The sequence below is a fragment of the Heptranchias perlo genome, chromosome 35 (assembly GCF_035084215.1).
Source record: "Heptranchias perlo isolate sHepPer1 chromosome 35, sHepPer1.hap1, whole genome shotgun sequence".
Classification (NCBI taxonomy): domain Eukaryota; kingdom Metazoa; phylum Chordata; class Chondrichthyes; order Hexanchiformes; family Hexanchidae; genus Heptranchias; species Heptranchias perlo.
In genome coordinates, this window is record NC_090359.1 from 3433588 (window position 1) to 3455004 (window position 21417).

Below are 21417 nucleotides of genomic sequence, written 5' to 3' on the forward strand. Positions count from 1 at the left end.
ATCTGATATCTGGTGATTGAAACGTGGTTTTCTTGCATTTTGACCTTTGAGTCGAGGATTTTCCATTGAACGAATCAAATAAATGGGCTTTCTGAGCAATATTCATGCGACGAGGTGGCCGAGTGTTTGAGGTGATGGATTCCTAATCCATGGTGCTCTGCACGCATGGTTTTGTATCTCATCCGCGCCATTATTGCATTTACCGTTTGATGTGTCGCTTCCTTCCTGAAATTCAACCAGATGTCTTGGGCCTCGCTCCAATCCGAAGCCACGGTGGATGAATTTTGCATTGCTCGCTGATCTCTGCTCAAATCAGCAAGGAAAAATTGGTGCACGGAGGTGTTGCGAGTGTAAGATGTGAATAACGTGAAGGATCATGAAAGTGCACAATTACGCCCCGGTAAAGCGAGTATCTATCCACAGATAATACCTGACCTGCTGAGTGTTGCCAGCAGTTTCTGGATTTATTTTTGAGCTTTCACTATAGCCGTTTTCCTGACAACTTGAAACTTTACTCAAGGGCGCAGCTTCAAGCACAACTTTCTTGAGCTCTACTCACACACAACATCGCTCTTTACTTTCCTACGCACTCGCTTTAAAATCTGGCTTATCCGCACACAGCTTCCTGCGCCACGAAAATTTGAAACACCTTTCGCTCTTGGCCTGCAATCGCTCCTTTTTCGCCACAGGCGCTCTTTACATTTATCCTCTACTCGATTCAATCCCATGTTTAAACAGAACTATTAAGATCAAGGCGGAATACTTCCGATCTTCCTGGGCCGCCCCAACTTGCCAAATGTGCACCTCTCAACCGCCACTCGCAGCTCTGTAGCGCTGCCCGTCGGTCACGCAACTCAACTGCTGAAAGAAAAAATCCAAAAAGCATCAAAACAAAATCCAGTTCTTCAGTTACCATCACCTGGATCACAAGATTCGACAAGTAAAATTCGTGAACAATCGGGCGGCTGTCTTTCCAGAGGCCAGCCCTGCTTTCATCGTGTTTGTCTGTCGAGCGGTCACGCAGATCGAAATGTGTCGACTGGTTTCAAGGCGCAAATGAACATTGGTGCGAATCGGACATCTGCCCAATAGAAACAGTGGTCACAGCAGAACAAATTTCAACGCGTGAGATCATGAAAGTGAATGCTGGAGTCGGCAATGCCGCAGGAAAGTTTCCATGAAGTGGAAGGAAGAAAGGAAAGGCGGCATATTGGCTGTGGAAGGAAGAAAAAGTGGGGAAAACAGACCAGTTTGAACTGTGGAGCATCAAGTACGGGCATGTGAGAGTGCTGGATTTGAAGGAATGGTTAGGTTTTTGCCAACAACAAAAAATATTTCTTTTTTGTGCAAAAGATTGATTTCTTGCTGCATTCTATTAGTATATGTGGTAGAGAACAAAAGAGGTAATCGAAACTATACTGTAGCTCGTATTCAAACCGAACAAACTGCGACCTCAACGCAGAGCATGGACGAGGATACGATCAAGGCGAAGCGCATCAGGTGGGGCAGTCATGCCCGAACAGCAGCAATGTCGCGCCCGGTGCTGCTTGGAAAAGAAGGATGTTTCGTGATGAGGAAAAAATAGCAAGTACTTTACACGCTGGCAGCGGTGGGATTCGAACCCACGCCCCATAAGAGACTGGAGCCTTAATCCAGCGCCTTAGACCGCTCGGCCACGCTACCACCTGTCAAAACTCTGCCTTCGCAATCTGATATCTGGTGATTGAAATGTGGTTTTCTTGCATTTTGACCTTTGAGTCGAGGATTTTCCATTGAACGAATTAAATAAATGAGCTTTCTGAGCAATATTCATGCGACGAGGTGGCCGAGTGTTTGAGGTGATGGATTCCTAATCCATTGTGCTCTGCACGCATGGTTTTGTATCTCATCCGCGCCATTATTGCATTTACCGTTTGATGTGACGGTTCCTTCCTGAAATTCAACCAGAAGTCTTGGGCCTCGCTCCAATCCGAAGCCACGGTGGATGAATTTTGCATTGCTCGCTGATCTCTGCTCAAATCAGCAAGGTCCTGATTGGTGCACGGAGGTGTTGCGAGTTGAAGATGTGAATAACGTGAATTATCAAGAAAGTGCACAATGACGCCCCGGTAAAGCGAGTATCTGTCCACAGATAATACCTGACCTGCTGAGTGTTGCCAGCAGTTTCTGGATTTATTTTTGAGATTTCACGATAGCCCTTTTCCTGACAACTTGAAACTTTACTCAAGGGCGCAGCTTCAAGCACAACTTTCTTGAGCTCGACTCGCACACAACATCGCTCTTTACTTTCCGACACACTCGCTTTAAAATCTGGCTTATCCGCACACAGCTTCCTGCGCCACGAAAATTTGAAACACCTTTCGCTCTTGGCCTGCAATCGCTCCTTTTTCGCCACAGGCGCTCTTTACATTTATCCTCTACTCGATTCAATCCCATGTTTAAACAGAACTATTAAGATCAAGGCGGAACACTTCCGATCTTCCTGGGCCGCCCCAACTTGCCAAATGTGCACCTCTCAACCGCCACTCGCAGCTCTGCAGCGCTGCCCGTCGGTCACGCAACTCAACTGCTGAAAGAAAAAATCCAAAAAGCATCAAAACAAAATCCAGTTCTTCAGTTACCATCACCTGGATCACAAGATTCGACAAGTAAAATTCGTGAACAATCGGGCGGCTGTCTTTCCAGAGGCCAGCCCTGCTTTCATCGTGTTTGTCTGTGGAGCGGTCACGCAGATCGAAATGTATCGACTGGTTTCAAGGCGCAAATGAACATTGGTGCGAATCGGACATCTGCCCAATAGAAACAGTGGTCGCAGCAGAACAAACTTAAAGGCGTGAGATCATGAAAGTGAATGCTGGAGTAGGCAATGCCGCAGGAAAGATTCCATGAAGTTGAGTGAAGAATGGAAAGGCGGCATATTGGCTGTGGAAGGAAGAAAAAGTGGGGAAAACAGACCAGTTTGAACTGTGGAGCATCAAGTACGGGCATGTGAGAGTGCTGGATTTGAAGGAATGGTTAGGTTTTTGCAAACAACAAAAAATATTTCTTTTTTGTGCAAAAGATTGATTTCTTGCTGCATTCTATTAGTGTATGTGGTAGAGAACAAAAGAGGTAATCGAAACTATACTGTAGCTCGTATTCAAACCGAACAAACTGCGACCTCAACGCAGAGCATGGACGAGGATCCGATCAAGGCGAAGCGCATCAGGTGGGGCAGTCATGCCCGAACAACAGCAATGTCGCGCCCGGTGCTGCTTGGAAAAGAAGGATGATTGGTGATGAGGAAAAAATAGCAAGCACTTTACACGCTGGCAGCGGTGGGATTCGAACCTACGCCCCCGAAGAGACTGGAGCCTTAATCCAGCGCCTTAGACCGCTCGGCCACGCTACCACCTGTCAAAGCTCTGCCTTCACAATCTGATATCTGGTGATTGAAATGTGGTTTTCTTGCATTTTGACCTTTGAGTCGCGGATTTTCCATTGAACGAATCAAATAAATGGGCTTTCTGAGCAATATTCATGCGACGACGTGGCCGAGTGTTTGAGGTGATGGATTCCTCATCCATTGTGCTCTGCACGCATGGTTTTGTATCTCATCCGCGCCATTATTGCATTTACCGTTTGATGTGTCGGTTCCTTCCTGAAATTCAACCAGAAGTCTTGGGCCTCGCTCCAATCCGAAGCCACGGTGGATGAATTTTGCATTGCTCGCTGATCTCTGCTCAAATCAGCAAGGTCCTGATTGGTGCACGGAGGTGTTGCGAGTGTGAGATGTGAATAACGTGAAGTATCAAGAAAGTGCACAATGACGCCCCGGTAAAGCGAGTGTCTGTCCACAGATAATACCTGACCTGCTGAGTGTTGCCAGCAGTTTCTGGATTTATTTTTGAGATTTCACGATAGCTCTTTTCCTGACAACTTGAAACTTTACTCAAGGGCGCAGCTTCAAGCACAACTTTCTTGAGCTCTACTGACACACAACAGCGCTCTTTACTTTCCGACACACTCGCTTTAAAATCTGGCTTATCCGCACACAGCTTCCTGCGCCACGAAAATTTGAAACACCTTTCGCTCTTGGCCTGCAATCGCTCCTTTTTCGCCACAGGCGCTCTTTACATTTATCCTCTACTCGATTCAATCCCATGTTTAAACAGAACTATTAAGATCAAGGCGGAACACTTCCGATCTTCCTGGGCCGCCCCAACTTGCCAAATGTGCACCTCTCAACCGCCACTCGCAGCTCTGTGGCGCTGCCCGTCGGTCACGCAACTCAACTGCTGAAAGAAAAAATCCAAAAAGCATCAAAACAAAATCCAGTTCTTCAGTTACCATCACCTGGATCACAAGATTCGACAAGTAAAATTTTGAACAATCGGGCGGCTGTCTTTCCAGAGGCCAGCCCTGCTTTCATCGTGTTTGTCTGTGGAGCGGTCACGCAGATCGAAATGTATCGACTGGTTTCAAGGCGCAAATGAACATTGGTGCGAATCGGATATCTGCCCAATAGAAACAGCGGTCGCAGCAGAACAAACTTAAAGGCGTGAGATCATGAAAGTGAATGCTGGAGTCGGCAATGCCGCAGGAAAGTTTCCATGAAGTGGAAAGAAGAAAGGAAAGGCGGCATATTGGCTGTGGAAGGAAGAAAAAGTGGGGAAAACAGGCCAGTTTGAACTGTGGAGCATCAAGTACAGGCATGTGAGAGTGCTGGATTTGAAGGAATGGTTTTTGCCAGCAACAATCGATCAAGGCGAAGCGCATTTGGTGGGTCAATCATGCCAGAACAACAGCAATGTCGCGCCCGTTGCTGCTGAGAAAAGAAGGATGTTTGGTGATGAGCAAAAAATAGCAAGCACTTCACACGCTGGCAGCGATGGGATTCGAACCCACGCCCCCGAAGAGACTGGAGCCTTAATCCAGCGCCTTAAACCGCTCTGCCACGCTACCACCTGTCAAAGCTCTGCCTTCAGAATCTGATATCTGGTGATTGAAATGTGGTTTTCTTGCATTTTGACCTTTGAGTCGAGGATTTTCCATTGAACGAATCAAATAAATGGGCTTTATGAGCAATATTCATGCGACGAGGTGGCCGAGTGTTTGAGGTGATGGATTCCTAATCCATTGTGCTCTGCACGCATGGTTTTGTATCTCATCCGCGCCATTATTGCATTTACCGTTCGACGTCTTGGTTCCTTCCTGAAATTCAACCAGAAGTCTTGGGCCTCGCTCCAATCCGAAGCCACGGTGGATGAATGTTGCATTGCTCGCGAGTATCTGACGCGTCTCTGTCGACAGATAATACCTGACCTGCTGAGTGTTGCCAGCAGTTTCTGGATTTATTTTTGAGCTTTCACTGTAGCCGTTTTCCTGACAACCTGAAACTTTCCTCAAGGGCGCAGCTTCAAGCACAACTTTCTTGTGCTCTTCGCACACACAACATCGCACTTTACTTTCCGACACACGTTTAAAATCTGCCGAATCCTCACACAGCGTCGTGCAGCACAATAATTTGAAAGACCTTTCGCTCATGGCCTGTAATCGCTCCTTTTTCGCCACAGGCGCTCTTTACATTTATCCTCTACTTGATTCAATCGCATGTTTGAACAGAACTATTAAGACCAAGGCGGAACACTTCCGATCTTGCTGCGCCGCCCCAACTTGCCAAATGTGCACCTGTCAACCGCCATTCACAGCTCTGCAGCGCTGCCCGTCGGTCACGCAACTCAACTGCTGAAAGAAACAAGCCAAAAAGCATCAAAACAAAAACCAGTTCTTCAGTTACCATCACCTGGATCACAAGATTCGACAAGTAACTTTTGGACTGAATACGATTGAAACAACTGGAACCTAATTGATTGTGGCAGCAACTTCCCACCAGCAGTGAGTGGATTCCAGCTGCATTTTGTTTTTTCGTCCTGCAGTTTCAACCAAAAGAACCAAAAACATAACAATCTCCACCTAAATTCGAACTCGGATCGCTAGATTTAGAATTTAATGTGTGTAACTTTACACCATGGAACCCATTCATGAAGATATGCCGCACCCTCCATCCAAAGACACTTCACTCTTTTCTCAGCACGGCCATGTCGCTGCATCACTGACTGTTGCTGAACCTCTCCCATCAGCAAAACTGCAAGAAGTGGAAAATTCCAAATTGCCACTTTGACTCGGCCCGTTCTCATCGATACCTTCAGCTTCCACCCTTTCCCTTCTGCTTCGTTCCGAAGCTCTGCGAATCACACAGCTGCTCGTCAAACCCATCGCTTCCCTCGTGACTGTTTCTGTTTCAATCTGCTCAGCGCAGATTCTGCTCCTATTACAGTCTTGCCGGATAATCTGTGAATAAATATTGCAAGGCACTGATGCATGAAGATTTGCGTAAAATAAAATGCAAACTTTGCCCGAGGACACGATCCAAGCAATGCCTGCATTTCAAGAGACAGTGCTTTGAATTTCGACATGTTTGCCTGCTGAATGCAGATTGCAAAGAAAAATTCAGCAAACACCATTCTTTGGTGCAGTCAAGCGCAGCGTTGCACATGAAGCAACTTTCTCTTCTGAAGCTTTGGGAAAGCAAAAGATAGGCTGAGCTGACAGACTCATAGAAAGGTGACAGCACGGAAGGAGGCCGATCGATACATCGAGTCCTGCCAACTCTGTGCAAAAGCAATCCAGCCAATCCCACTTCCTCGCCCTATCCCCGTGGCCCAGCACATGTTTTCCATTCAAGTATTTATACAGTTCCCTCTTGAAAGCCACGATTGAATCTGCCTCCACCACGACCCCTGGCAGTGCATTCCTGATCCGAACCACTCACTGACTAAAAAAGCTTTTTCCTCAAGTCAGCTTTGGTTCTTTTGCCAGTCACTTAAATCTATTTCCTCTGGTTCTTGACCCTTCCGCCAATGGGAAAAGTTTGTCTCCATCTATTCTGTCAACACCGCTCATGATTTTAAATACCTCTCTCAAATCTCCTCTCAATCGTCTCTGTTCCAAGAAGAACAACCCCAGCTTCTCCAGTCTATCCAGGTAACTAAAGTCCCTCATCCCTGGAATCAATCTCGTTCATCTTTTCTGCACCCTCTCTTAGGCCTTCACATTTTTCCAAAAGTGCGGTGCCCAGAATTGGACCCTTTACTCCAGTTGTGGTCGAACTCATGTTTTATAAAGTTTCATCATGAATTCCGTGCTTTAGTACTCTATGCCTCTATTTATAAAGCCCAGGATCCCGTCTGCTTTTCTGAACCGCTTTCTCAGCCAGCCTCGCTACATTCAACGATTTGTGCACATATACCACCAGATCTCTCTGTTCCTGCACCCCTCTTCGATTTGAGCACTCTAATTTATGTTGCTCCTCCTCCTTCTTCCGACCAAGGTGTATCACCTTGCATTTTTCTGGGTGAAATACGTATATCCACTTGCAGTCTATCACTATCCTCCTCACTGTTCACTATACTTCCAAGATTTGTCTCATCTGCAAATTTGGAAATTGTGCCCTGTACACCCAAGTCCAAGTCATTAATAAATGTCAAAAGCGGCAGTGGTGCGAGTACCGACCTGTGGGAAACATTACTGTACACCTCCTTCCAATCCGAAAAACAACCGTTCATCAATCCTCTCTGGTTCCTGTTACTGAGGCAATTTTGTATCCATGTTGCCACTGCTCCTTTTATTCTATGGGTATCAATCTTGATGACAAGCATTTATGAGGCAATTTATCAAACGCCTTTTGAAAGTTAAAAATCACCACATCAATCGCATTGACCTCATCAACCCACTCCGTGACCTCATCAAAAACTCTATCAAGTCAGTTCAATACGATTTGCCTTTAACAAAAGGCCAAATTTATACAAGGAGCTCGAGCCTCATTGATTGAGGCAGCGAACTGCCCACTAACAGGGATGGGATTCCAGGTGCCATTTGTTTCTTTCCCCAAAAGTTACAAACGAATTTGACAAAAGTTGAGGTTCCACCGAGATTTGAATTCGGATCGCTGGATTCAAAGTACAGAATGCTCAGCGTTACACCATGAAACCCATTTATTAAAACAGGCCCCCACCTTCCATCAAAGATACTGGGCTCGTTTATCAGCATCGCCATGGCGCTGCATCGTTCACTGCACGAGGCGACTGGCAAACCTCTGCCATTCACAAAACTGCAAGCCCTGGTCAATCCCAACCTGTCACTTCGGCTCCGCCCTTTCTCATCCAGACGTTCAGCTTCCCCACTTTCCCCTTTGATAAGTATAGATGCTTTGCCAATCACACAGCTGCTGGCAAATCCATCGCTTCGCTCGTTGCTGCTTCTGTTTCACACTGCTCAGCGCAGCTCGTCTTGTTGCATAATCAGTGCATAAACATTGCAAGGCACTGATGCATGAAGTTCGGGGTAAAAAGAAAAGAGCTCGATCCTTGCAAACGAATCGGACAAGATTCGAGGTTTAAATTTGGATCGCTGGAGTCCAAGTCCAGAAGGCTCACCATTGCACGATGGAATCCAACTGATTACTTCTGCCGGCATCCACCAGTCAAAGACACTTGGCTCTTTTATTAGCACTGCCATAATGCCATATCACTGACACCTCGAGGCTACCGACAAAGCTCTCCCATCAGCAAAACTGCAACTTCTTGCAAAGAAAATGTAAACTTTGCCCGAGGACATGATCCAAGCAATGCCTGCCTTTCAAAAAACAATGCATTGAATTTCTACATGCTTGACTGCTGAATGCAGATTACAAAGAATAGCTCAGCAAACACCATTCTTTGGTGAAGTGAAACTTAACATCAAAGAAAAAACAACTTTCTCTTCTGCTGATTTTTGAAAGCAAAAGTCCGGTTGAGCTTTTGAACTGAAATCGATCGAAGCAACTGGAACGTCATTGATTGAGGCAGCAACTTCCCACCAGCAGGGAGTGCATTCCAGCTGCATTTGTTTTTTCGCCCTGCAGTTGCAAACGAATGGGACAAAAACAAATCAGGTTCCACCGAGATTCGAACTCAGATCGCTAGATTCAAAGTCTAGAGTGCGCACCATTACACCATGGAACCCATTCCATAAGAAATGTCGCACCCTCCATCCAAAGATACTTGGCTCTTTTCTCGAACTCGGGGACGTCGTCGATAAATTGGAGCCAGCGCTTTCAGGAGTGAAGTTGGCAACAATTCTGCACGAAAACGTTTGGTTAAGATAGGCTCTTTCTTTTGCAAATGACAGTTAATGCTAGCGCCATTGTTAATTTTAAATCTGTGATTTGGAGATGCAGTTGATGGACTGGGGTTGTCAAATGTAAGGAATCTAACAACACCAGGTTTTCGTCTAACTGTTTTATTTGAAAATCACAAGCTTTCGGAGGCTTTCTCATTCGTCAGGTGAGCGAGTGTGGGATTCCATAGAAGGTTACCGTCTTTACAGTCAGAGAACAATACCTGGTGATTGCAGATTATCTTTCCAACTGCCCGTTGTCAAGGCAAACAAAGTGTTCAGACAGAGTGATGTTACCTACAGGACGACCGAACACACAAACGGCCAGAACAAAAGACAGACAGAGAGAGAGAGAGAAACATCCGAAAGGAAGAGAAAGACAGAGAATGAACTGTTGTGTTAAAAACAGATAACTTTCTTTCGCTGGTGGAGGTACCTGCAGCGTGACATGAACACAAGATCCCGGTTGAGGCCGTCCTCATGGGTGCGGAAATTGGCTATCAATTTCTGTTCGACGATTTTGCGTTGTCGTGTGTCTCGAAGGCCGCCTTGGAGAACGCTTACCCAAAGATCGGTGGCTGAATGTCCTTGACTGCTGAAGTGTTCCCCGACTGGGAGTGAACCCTCCTGTCTGGCGATTGTTGCGCGTTGTCCGTTCATCCGTTGTCGCAGTGTCTGCATGGTCTCGCCAATGTACCGTGCTCTGGGGCATCCTTTCCTTCAACGTATGAGGTAGACAACGTTGGCCGAGACACAGGAGTCTGAACCATGTACCTGGTGGGTGGTGTCCTCCAGTGTGATGGTGGTATCTGTGTCGATGATCTGGCATGTCTTGCAGAGGTTACCGTGGCAGGGTTGTGTGGTGTCGTGGACGCTGTTCTCGTGAAATCTGCGTAATTTGCTGCGAACGATGGTCTGTTTGAGGTTGGGTGGCTGTTTGAAGGCGAGTAGTGGAGGTGTGGGGATGGCCTTAGCGAGGTGTTCGTCGTCATCGATGACATGTTGAAGGCTGCGGAGAATATGGCCTAGTTTCTCCGCTCCGGGGAAGTACTGGACGACGAAGGGTACTCTGTTGGTTGCGTCCCGTGTTAGTCTTCTGAGGAAGTCTCTGCGATTTTTCGCTGTGGCCCGTCGGAACTGTCGATCGACGAGTCGAGCTTCATATCCCGTTCTTACGAGGGCGTCTTTCAGCGTCTGTAGGTGTCCATCGCGTTCCTCCTCCTCTGAGTTGATCCTGTGTATTCGCAGGGCTTGTACATAGGAGATGGCCTCTTTGACGTGGTCAGGGTGGGAGCTGGAAAAGTGGAGCATCGTGAGGTTGTCCATGGGCTTTCGGTAGAGTGAGGTGCTGAGGTGCCCATCTTTGATGGAGATTCGTGTGTCCAAGAAAGAAACCGATTCTGAGGAGTGGTCCATGGTGAGCTTGATGGTGGGATCGAACTTGTTGATGTTATCGTGTCCTCTCTTCAGTGATTCTTCGCCATGGGTCCATAGGAAGAAAATGTCGTCGATGTATCTGGTGTATAGCGTTGGTTGGAGGTCCTGTGCAGTGAAGAAGTCGTGCTCGAACTTGTGCATGAAAACTTTGGCGTATTGGGGTGCGAAATTGGTCCCCATGGCTGTTCCTTGTGTTTGGGTAAAGAACTGGTTGTCGAAGGTGAAGACATTGTGATCCAGGATGAAGCGGATGAGTTGTACGATGGCGTCTGGGGATTGGCTGTTGTTGGTGTTGAGTACTGATGCTGTTGCAGCGATGCCGTCATCGTGGGGCATACTGGTGTAGAGTGCCGAGACGTCCATCGTGGTGAGAAGTGTTCCTGATTCAACTGGTCCGTGGGTGCTGAATTTTTCTTGGAAGTCTGTAGTGTCGCGACAGAAGCTGGGGGTTCCCTGTACGATGGGTTTCAGGATGCCCTCGACGTATCCAGAGAGGTTCTCACACTGGGTTCCGTTGCCTGGTACGATAGGCCGTCCGGGTGTGTTGGCTTTGTGTATCTTTGGGAGGCAGTAGAAGTCTCCCACGCGGGGAGTACTTGGGATGAGAGCGCGTTGGATGCTTTGAAGGTCTGTATCGAAGGTCTTGATCAGTTGATTGAGCTGGTGGGTGTGTTCCTTCTTTGGATCTGCGGGTAACCGTCTGTAGTATACCTCGTTGTCCAGTTGTCGGTATGCTTCCGTTCATCCCACTAAATATGTTTTGCCTCTTCTCGAATGCCTCTATGTCCTTTTTTTATAATATGGAAACCAGAACTGTTCCCAATACTCCAAGTATGGTCCAAACAAGGTTCGACACAAATTTAATATAACTTCTCTGCTTTTCAATTCCATCCCTCTGGAAATAAACCCCGATTCTTGGTTTGCTCTTTTATCGCCTTGCTAACCAACTTCGCTACTTTAATCATCTGTACGCCCAGATCACTCTGCTCCTCTATCCTTTTTTTATTCCTTCATGGGATGGGGGCGTTCGATGGCGAGGCCGGCATTTATTGCCCATCCCTAATTGCCCTTGAGAATGTGGTGGTGAGCCGCCTTCTTGAACCGCTGCAGTCCGTGTGGTGAAAGAATCCCACAGTGCTGTTAAGGAGCGAGTTCCAGGATTTTGACTCAGCGAGGATGAAGGAATGGGGATATATTTCCAAGTCGGGATGGCGTGTGACTTGGAGGGGAACGTGCAAGTGGTGTTGTTCCCAAGTGCCTGCTGCTCTTGTCCTTCTAGGTGGTAGAGGTCGCGGGTTTGGGAGGTACCCTCGAAGAAGCATTGACTAGTTGCTGCAGTGCATCCTGTGGATGGTACACACTGCAGCGACAGTGCGCCGGTGGTGAAGGGAGTGAATGTATAGGGTGGTGGATGGGGTGCCAATCAAGCGGGCTGCTTTGTCCTGGATGGTGTCGAGCTTCTTGAGTGTTGTTGGAGCTGCACTAATCCAAGCAAGTGGAGAGTATTCAATCCACTCCTAACTTGTGCCTTGTCGATGGTGGAAAGGCTTTGGGGAGTCAGGAGGTGAGTCACTCGCCGCAGAATACCCAGCCTCTGACCATTGAGACTCTTATTATCCAAGCAGTATGTCGCCCCTTATTATTTATAACGAAATGTAATATCTCACACTTATCTATATTGAAATTTATTTGCCAATTACTTGCCCATTCTGCAACTTTATTAATGTCTTCCCGCATTTTTTTGCTGTCCTCCTTTATATTAACGATATCAGCACCACCCCCCCACCACCGCAAAAAATATGATGTCATCTGAAATTTTTAAAACTGTGCTTCCGATTCCCGAGTACAATTCGTTTATTTAAATGGTGCACATCAGTGGTCCCAGCACCCATCCCTTCGGAACACCACTTACCATCTTTTGCCAACCTGAGTAACGACCTTTAACCCTTCTCTCTGCTTTCTGTAGCCAGCTTGCTACCCTTTCTGCTACTTGTGCCCTGACTCCACATGCTCTGACATTAGTCATGATTCCACTATGCAGTACCTTATCGAAGGCATTTTGAAAATCCAAATACTTTTCATCGTCCACGTTATCCTTGTCTACCCTTTCTGTCACTTCTTCAAAGAATTCATTAACGTTGGTCAAACGTGACCTTCCTTTTTGCAATCCTTGCTGACTATTCTTTTTTTATATTTTACGTTCCTGATGTTTTTCTATTACATCTTTGAATAAAAGATTCTATTATCTTTACTACCTTCAAAGTTAAGCTAATTGTTCTGTAGTTCCCTGGACTGCTTCTACTTCCATCTTTAAATTTAGCAATCACATTATCTGTCTGCCAGTCCTCTGACAATATACACTGTTCTAATGATTTGTTCAATATATATGTAATAGCCCCTCTGCTATTGCTTGAATTGCTTCTTTTACGATGCACGGATGAAATCCACCTGGAACAGGGATTGTATCCTCTCTAGGTTTGGTTAGTTTTTCAATTATCTCCCCCCTTTCTATCTTAAATGTCTTTTTACATTTGTATTTCTTCTTCTAATATCATCCTTACCATGTTAGTCTCCCTGGTAAATACTGAGGCAAAGTAATTATTTCATGTTTCTGCCATATTGCTGTCATTACCTGTGAGTTTATCGTGTGTATACCTTAGTCCCCCTATGTCTATCCCGATTTTTCTTTTGCCAGTTGTGTGTCCGTACAATACTTAATTATTTCTTTTTATATTGCTTAATAATTCAATTTTGTCTATTCTCTTTGCCTTCCTGCTTGTTATTATTACCCTTTCCCTAACTGTTTCGTAATCCGTTTTGTCATCCTCTCCTTTGTTGTCTATGTATTTCGTGTATTCCTTTTTTAGTTTCAGTTGAGCACTTATTCCTTTATTCTTCCATGGTGTATCATTACTGGCTGGTTTTTCTTGTTTTTCAGTAGGATATATTTCTCCTGGACTCCATATATCACCATTTTTAAACATTTCCCACTTCTGTTCGTTTTGTTTTGTTTATCAGTATTTTTTACAGGTTATTTTTCCCATTTCCATTCTCATCCCCTGAAAACGTGCGTTCTTCCAATTCATCATGTTGGTCTTTGACTTACTTATGTGCTTCACAATCTTTACTTAAACCTTATTATGTTGTAATTGCTATTGCCTAGATGCACCCGGACACTTACTTCTATTTTCTGTTCTTGTTCGTTTCTAGACCCAGCAGTGCATCCTCTCTTGTTGGGCTGTTTGCAGACTGGGTAAGAAAGGAGTCCAGCACACATTGTAAAAACTTCATTCGGTGTCCCACTTTATCGAGCTCTTCTTGCCAGTTCATCTGGGGATAGCTAAAATCTCTCATCATTATTATTCTATGTCCTTTACTCGTTTCACAAATGTGCTTTCATATTTCTTCCTCCACCTCCTCTCCGCGATAAGGTGGTCTGTCGTATACCCCTATTAGCATGATCGATCCCTTCTTACCTTTTGTTTCAATCCATATGGATTCTGTTTCTAGCCTTCAGTTAGTTATATAAAAATATATATTTTAAGCAATGGCCCTAGTAATGACACCTGGAGAATGTAGAATCATAGAATATTTACGGCGCCAGCCGAAAGTGAGCCACGCAGCTTCGTCCCACTTTCCAGCACTTGGTTGATAGCCTTGTCGGTCGCTGCACTTCAGGTGCACATCCACCTATTATACATGAGCTGATGGTTTCTGCTTCAACCATCCGTTCACACGCCACTGTCTACCGTCCTCCAGTCCGAAAAAAAACTGTTCACCACAATGTCTGTTTCCTATCACTTGGCTAATTTCGATCCATGCTGCCACTGCCCCTTTTATTCCACGGGCTTCAATTTTGCTTACCAGCCTATTAAGTGGCACTTTATCAAACGCGTTTTAAAAGTCCATGACACAACATCAACCGCATTGCCCTCATCAACCCTCCAGTTTGCCTTATCAAAATACGCAATCAAGTTTAGCAAACCCATGCTGGTTTTCCTTTAATAATCCACACTTGTCCAAACGACGATTAACTTTGTCCCACATTCTCGTTTCTAAAAGCTTCATGCACCTATTGTTAATTTGCTTGTATCATTTTGATGCTTTTTATAGCTCCCCCATTCCACTTTTCCTGTATTTGTGTAAGACTTTTCTTTTAGCTCGATGCTGCCTCTTAATTCATCCGTTGGTCATGGTTGCTTAACTACACAAGTAGAGTTTTTGCATTTTATCGGTGTGTATTGGTTTTGGATTATACAAATAATCATATGAATACTTACTACCTTGGTCTGCATGGTTCCCCTTTAACAGCGCAGTCCAGTTTACTCTGGACAATTTATTTCTTATCCCCTCGATGATTGCCATATTTAAATTTAAAGATGGCAGTTTTAAGATGGCTCCTAGGCTGTTAGCTCCATGGAGAGCTCCTTTGCTGTTCAACACGATCCTTGGCCATCCTTTGCCATCCGAATCCCTTTCTCCCCAAATCTGCTCTCTTACCCTGTTTAACGTCCACTGGCTCTTCTGGTGGGCATGATGTGGAGATGCCGGTGATGGACTGGGGTGGACAAATGTAAGGAATCTTACAACACCAGGTTATAGTCCAACAAATTTCTTTTAAAATCACAAGCTTTCGGAGATTATCTCCTTCGTCAGATGAATGAATGAAAAGGTTCTCAAATCGCATATGTTATACTATGTTGGGACAGCATCACACCAATCAAAAGTTGTCGTTGTTATTCAAACAGGCCAGTCACGGAGAACAGCACGTCCCAGTACATTAGATATACATTGTGTCGATTACACAGGCAGGCTGAAAGGAACTCAAAATGGCAGAGAGAGAGAGAGAGAGAATTTTAAAAAACAGATAAATTTTTCCCCCTTTTTTGCTGGTGGGGTTACGTGCAGCGTGACATGAACCCAAGATCCCGATTGAGGCCGTCCTCATGGGTGTGGAACTTGGCTATCAACTTCTGCTCGACGATTTTGCGTTGTCGTGTGTCTCGAAGGCCGCCTTGGAGAACGCTTACCCGAAGATCGGTGGCTGAATGTCCTTGACTGCTGAAGTGTTCCCCGACTGGGAGGGAACCCTCCTGTTTGGCGATTGTTGCGCGGTGTCCGTTCATCCGTTGTCGCAGCGTCTGCATGGTCTCGCCAATGTTTCATGCTCCGGGGCATCCTTTCCTGCAACGTATGAGGTAAACAACGTTGGCCGAGTCACAGGAGTATGAACCATGTACCTGGTGGGTGGTATCCTCTCGTGTGATGGTGGTATCCATGTCGATGATCTGGCATGTCTTGCAGAGGTTGCCGTGGCAGGGTTGTGTGGTGTCGTGGACGCTGTTCTCCTGAAAACTGGGTAACTTGCTGCGAACGATGGTCTGTTTGAGGTTGGGTGGCTGTTTAAAGGCGAGCAGTGGAGGCGTGGGGATGGCCTTAGCGAGGTGTTCGTCGTCATCGATGACATGTTGAAGGCTGCGGAGAACATGGTGTAGTTTCTCCGCTCCAGGGAAGTACTGGACGACGAAGGGTACTCTGTTGGTTGCGTCCCGTGTTTGTCTTCTGAGGAGGTCTAAGCGATTCTTTGCTGTGGCCCGTCGGAACTGTCGATCGACAAGTCGAGCGTCATATCCCGTTCTTACGAGGGCGTCTTTCAGCGTCTGTAGGTGTCCATCGCGTTCCTCCTCGTCTGAGCAGATCCTGTGTATTCGTCGGGCCTGTCCATAGGGGATGGCCTCTTTGACGTGGTTGGGGTGGAAGCTTTAAAAGTGGAGCATCGTGAGGTTGTCCGTGGGCTTGCGGTAGAGTGAGGTGCTGAGGTGTCCGTCTTTGATGGAGATTTGTGTGTCCAAGAAAGAAACCGATTCTGAGGAGTAGTCCATGGTGAGTTTGATGGTGGGTGCATTTTATCCCGAACTACAAGTTGAAGCTGCAACTATAAAGTTACCTGGGCCAACTCCCCGACCATGTCTGCTCTTTGTTTTCATCAGTGAGCACTGGTTCTTTGCTCAACTTTGGCTTCCAAATTGCTGGACTTTCCTGGACTTCAAGACGACGCCACTCCACTGGACTGCACTTGAATGCATTGGATTGCATTGTTACCCTTAGCTGCTGTGATTGATGCCCACCTTCCACCACTGCTAATATCTGCTGAGCTTATGACTATCCTACTGGTCCTACTATTATTTTTTATCTTTATTTTGCTTCAGTTCCTGGTTCCTGGTTATAAATTCAGTCCCTGGGCCATATTCAATTTCTCTGCCGTTTCTTGATCTTCCAATGACCTTCAATTTCCCCACTGTTTTTCTGCCCGTGATTCGTTCTGCACACCTCCTAGCTCTTCATTCACAAAGAAATACTTCCAGCAATGCGCCCTCTGTTACTCTTCCCTTCAGATAACTTCTGGATTCACTCGCTCTGCCCACCTGCCTCCGAAACTGGACATCAGTTCGTCGATGCTCCAAGCTGACTCCACCATACCTCCATCAAATTTATTCCGCCACGGTACTTCTGGCTTTAAATTTGGACTCCCGCCTATTGTCTCATTGTCTCCTCTCTATTCCCCGTTAATTAGCAGGACATTTAGGGATGGACAATAAATGTTGGCCTTGCCAGCGACTCCCACATCCCATGAATGAATACAAAATATCCACTTATATCGTCCAAATGGAATACCAGAAGGTATTTGATAAGGTTCCTCTCAAGAGATTGTTAGCGAAATTTAAAGTGCATGGAATTGGAGGTAAGCTTGTGAAATATGTTCGTAATTGGTTAAAAAGTAGGAGACAGAGAGTCGGTGTATATAGACGAAAGAAGGAGGGGCCGTTCTCTTGGAGCAGAGAAGGTAAAGGGAAGATTTAATGGAGGTGTTCTTAATCATGAAGTGTTTTGATAGAGCAAATAAGGAGAAACTTTATCCAGAGGCAGAAGGGCCTGTAACCAGAGGATGCAGATTGATAGTATTGGCAAAAGAACCAGAGGCGAGGTGAGGAGAAATTGTTTTTAAAACAGCGAGTTGTTATGATCTGCAACGCAGTGCATGAAAGGGTGGTGGAAGCAGATTCACTAATAACTTTGAGAAGAGAATTGGATGAATATTTGACGAGCGAAAATTTGTGGAAAGAACAGGGGAATGAGACGAATTGGACACTTTTTCAAAGAGACTGTATCAGTCTATGATGCTATGATTCTATGAATGCATTCTGATTGGCAGAATGTGGCAAATGGCGGTGAACGAAGGAATAGAGAGTTCTAAATCCAAATTTTCACTTAACACTAAATTAGGAGGCATGGTAACGTGTGTAGATTGGAGCAGGAAGTTACGAACTGACATTGCCAGACAAAGAGAGTGGGCAAAAATATGGCAGATGGAGCTTAATTTGAGGAAGTGTGAGGTCATCTACCTTGGATCCAATAAAGAAAAATCTAAACATTTTCTTTGTGGCGAGAGACTAGGAAGTGTGAAGGAGTAAAGATATTCGTGTGTCAAGGAACACAAATCATTAAAAGCTGCTATAGAGGTACAAAAAGCAATCAAAAAGGCTAATGAAGTGAAAGCCTTTATCTTAAGTCGGCTGGAAAACAAAAGTGAGGAAATGATGCTTCAGATGAACAGATCCTTGTTCATATTCCATCTGGAGAACTTCGTTCAGTGTTGGGCACTGCAACTCAGGAAGGGTTGGAGGGAGTGTAGCACAGATTCAAATAAATACGTGGGCATAAAAGGGGAAATTATGTGGACAGGTTGCATAAAGCTGACTTGTATTCCCTTGAGTTTATACGGTGGGAGGGCCATTTAATCGGCGTTTAAACTGGTGAAGAGATTCGATAGGGTAGTTACATATAAACCATTAGCTCTGGTGCAGCGATTTCGAACAAGTGAGCACATTCTTACAATTAGAGCTCGGCCGTTCAGGAGTGATATCAGGAAGCACGTTGGACACTCAAAGGGCAGTGGAAATCAGTGGATGCTGGCTCAATTGAAATTTTCAAGAATGCGATAAATGGAGATTTGTAAAGTTAGAGTATCAAGGGAAATGGCTTGAAAACGTCTAAATGGAGTTCAGGTACAGATCAGCCATTATATGATTGAATGAAGGAACAGGCCAGAGGGACTGCATGGCCTACTCCTGTCACTGTGATCCTGTGTAAGTAACTGAGTTTGTAAAAAAACTTCTCCAGCGGAGGATACTCGACACACGTCATCGACTCATTCCCTGAGATAAAAACAGGAAATGCTGGAAATACTCAACGGGTCAGGCAGCATCTGTGAAAGGAGGAAGGTAGAATAATTTTTCAATCGATGACCTTTCGCCAGAACGTTATCCCACGTTCGCTCTCTGACCTGCTGAGTTTTTCCAGCAGTTTCTCTTATTATTTCAGATTTCCAGCATCTTACTTCATACATTCTGTCCGCACATTAAAGGTGCAGTTTGGCACCTCTGTATTTGTTGAATTCCGAAGAATCTCAAAGCCCTCGCTTAAAAGTCACAAATAGGGAAATGGAACCAAGGTGAAAAGAATGAGATCCCCCTGGGATTTGATGCCAGGAACTCCTGCTCATTCGACAGGCATTTTAAGCAACTCAGGCATGGAGCCCTGAGGTACATGCTGGACACCACATCCGGTCATTACAAACGCTAGCAGCCTCTTGTTGCTGTCTTTTAGGGTTCAAGTCAAGTTTTTGTCATCAAATCGCTTTGTCCTTCTCTTTCTCTTATCCATTCCCACGTGTTTCCAAACACTGCCTGTATCTCGGCTCTGTTTATCCATGTGACCATCTCTGGTTAATTCTGGGTCAATCCGTGTGTCTGGGTTAGTTTCTGAGTGAGCCGGAGTCTTCAAGAAATGTTCTCAAACTTCCCCAATGAATCACTCAGAGCTGACAAATTTACCCGATTTTTTCTGGATTAATTCGCAGAGCAGATCAGACACTTCTCTCCCTCACACTGGGAAACCAACGGGCCGAATCTGCTGACAATGTTCCGTGTACCGGGAGGCAGCAGATAAAGCATTCGGTCTCGAATCATTAGTCCATGAATGTTTTTTGTCATTTGAAGTAAGAAAGCTTCGGAACTTTTCACAAGAAGAGAACAATAAACATTGAACATTTTCATTTCAACCTTTGCATTCTGGTCGGTATTTTCAGTTCTATTCTTGCCAGTTCGATTTGAAGGCAGCTTAAAACAGCTTTCAGATGTTTATTTTCGCTGCATGAGATTGCTCCCATCGGCTGTACGAATAAAAGCGTCCATTCTTTGCATGACTCGAATGGACATCAATCGGCCTGGAATGAAGCATCCAGTCTGAGAGGAATGGCACAGTGTGAGCACCAGCTGGCAATTGAAGAGAAATCATTTGACATTTTCCAATATTCTTCATCGGCAAAGATTAGACAGGAAAGGAAATCTGTCTTATACAGCACTTCAACTGAACGAAAACCAGGTTCTGCTGAGCCAATCACATGAAGCCCAGAAGAGCAGGAAGCTCAATGAGGGAGGAAAGAAAGAGAACAGAACAAGTCAAGGTTATGAGCCGAGATGGATCCTTTCAACTTAAGAATTAACATTCACTGCAAAGAAACATTCCGTCATTGCGCAATGCGATGGACTAAAACTCCAATTACGTGGATTGCAGTAACTGCTCACGTGGCGGGAGGATATTTGAATGTTGAACTCGAGAATCGACCTGTGTCCACATTGTAAAAAGTGTCTTCTTTGATATGGGAAACATAGGGATCGACTCAAAACAGGTGTCACAGAGATTTAAACGCGGATCACTGGATTCAAAGTCCACAGTGCTCACCATGACACCATGTAAACAACGCAAGGATTGCGTTGAGCAAACACCATTCAAAGAATCCTGGCTCCTTTCTCAGCACCTGCACACATACACGCAAACATACGCAGACATACGCACTGACATGCACACATACACACAGATGTGCACTCACAATCAGGTACATAGACACACATACACACAAACGCGTTCACATGCATGCGCTCACACCTAGACACAAAAACATGCATACACACATTCACGCATACATACATACGTGCGACACATACACACGCATCCACATAATCAAATTGGCAAACAGAAATGCTCACAGATACATGCACGCACAAGCACACACATACACACATGCGTATGCACACACACAAACTTGTGGAACTGCTTCCTGTGAGGAAACGTGCTCTTGAGATATATCGGCTGATATTCCAATGTGGTACATCAGATGATAAGATGCCGAACTGTAGACTCATGGCCAAGGGTCTGAGCATGTGGAGTCAGGGTACAGGTAGCTGAATGGAGAGCAAGCTGGCGACAAAACAGGAAACAGAGAAGAGAGGTTAAGGGTAGCTACTCACACAGGCAAAGGCAAGCAGTGGTGTTCCACAGAGATCGCTGGTGGGTCCATTGTTGTTCATAATTTACATTAACTATTTGGATTCGGGAATCAGAAGTACAATTTCAAAATTTGCGGGCCGCAACAAATTGGGAGGGATAGTTAATACAAAGGAAGATTGCGTTAAAATTCAAGAGGAAATTAATAAACTTGCAGAATGGGCATGTAATTGGAAAATGAATTTCAATATAGATAAGTGTAAGATGTTGCATTTTGATAGGAAGATTAAGGAGGCCACATATTGCTTAATTAATAATAGTCTAAATGGGATAACGGAATAAAGGGGTACTGATGCACAATTCACGGAAAGTAGCAACACAGATTAATAAGACCAGAAAAAGGGTAAATCAAGAATTGGGTTCATTTGTAGAGGG

General features: G+C 45.3%; 4 non-coding genes across 4 annotated transcripts; all 4 read right to left on the bottom strand.

The window, feature by feature from the left end:
* Nucleotides 1-1601: 1601 nt before the first annotated feature.
* Nucleotides 1602-1683, bottom strand: trnal-aag (transfer RNA leucine (anticodon AAG)). The gene has a single exon. It is a non-coding gene; the product is annotated as a tRNA-Leu (tRNA).
* Nucleotides 1684-3309: 1626 nt separating this feature from the next.
* On the bottom strand, nucleotides 3310-3391 carry trnal-aag (transfer RNA leucine (anticodon AAG)). Its single transcript has one exon. It is a non-coding gene; the product is annotated as a tRNA-Leu (tRNA).
* A 1471-nt stretch (nucleotides 3392-4862) lies between these two features.
* On the bottom strand, nucleotides 4863-4944 carry trnal-aag (transfer RNA leucine (anticodon AAG)). Its single transcript has one exon. It is a non-coding gene; the product is annotated as a tRNA-Leu (tRNA).
* A 4028-nt stretch (nucleotides 4945-8972) lies between these two features.
* trnaq-uug (transfer RNA glutamine (anticodon UUG)) lies at nucleotides 8973-9044 on the bottom strand. Its single transcript has one exon. It is a non-coding gene; the product is annotated as a tRNA-Gln (tRNA).
* Between the last annotated feature and the right edge of the window lie 12373 nt (nucleotides 9045-21417).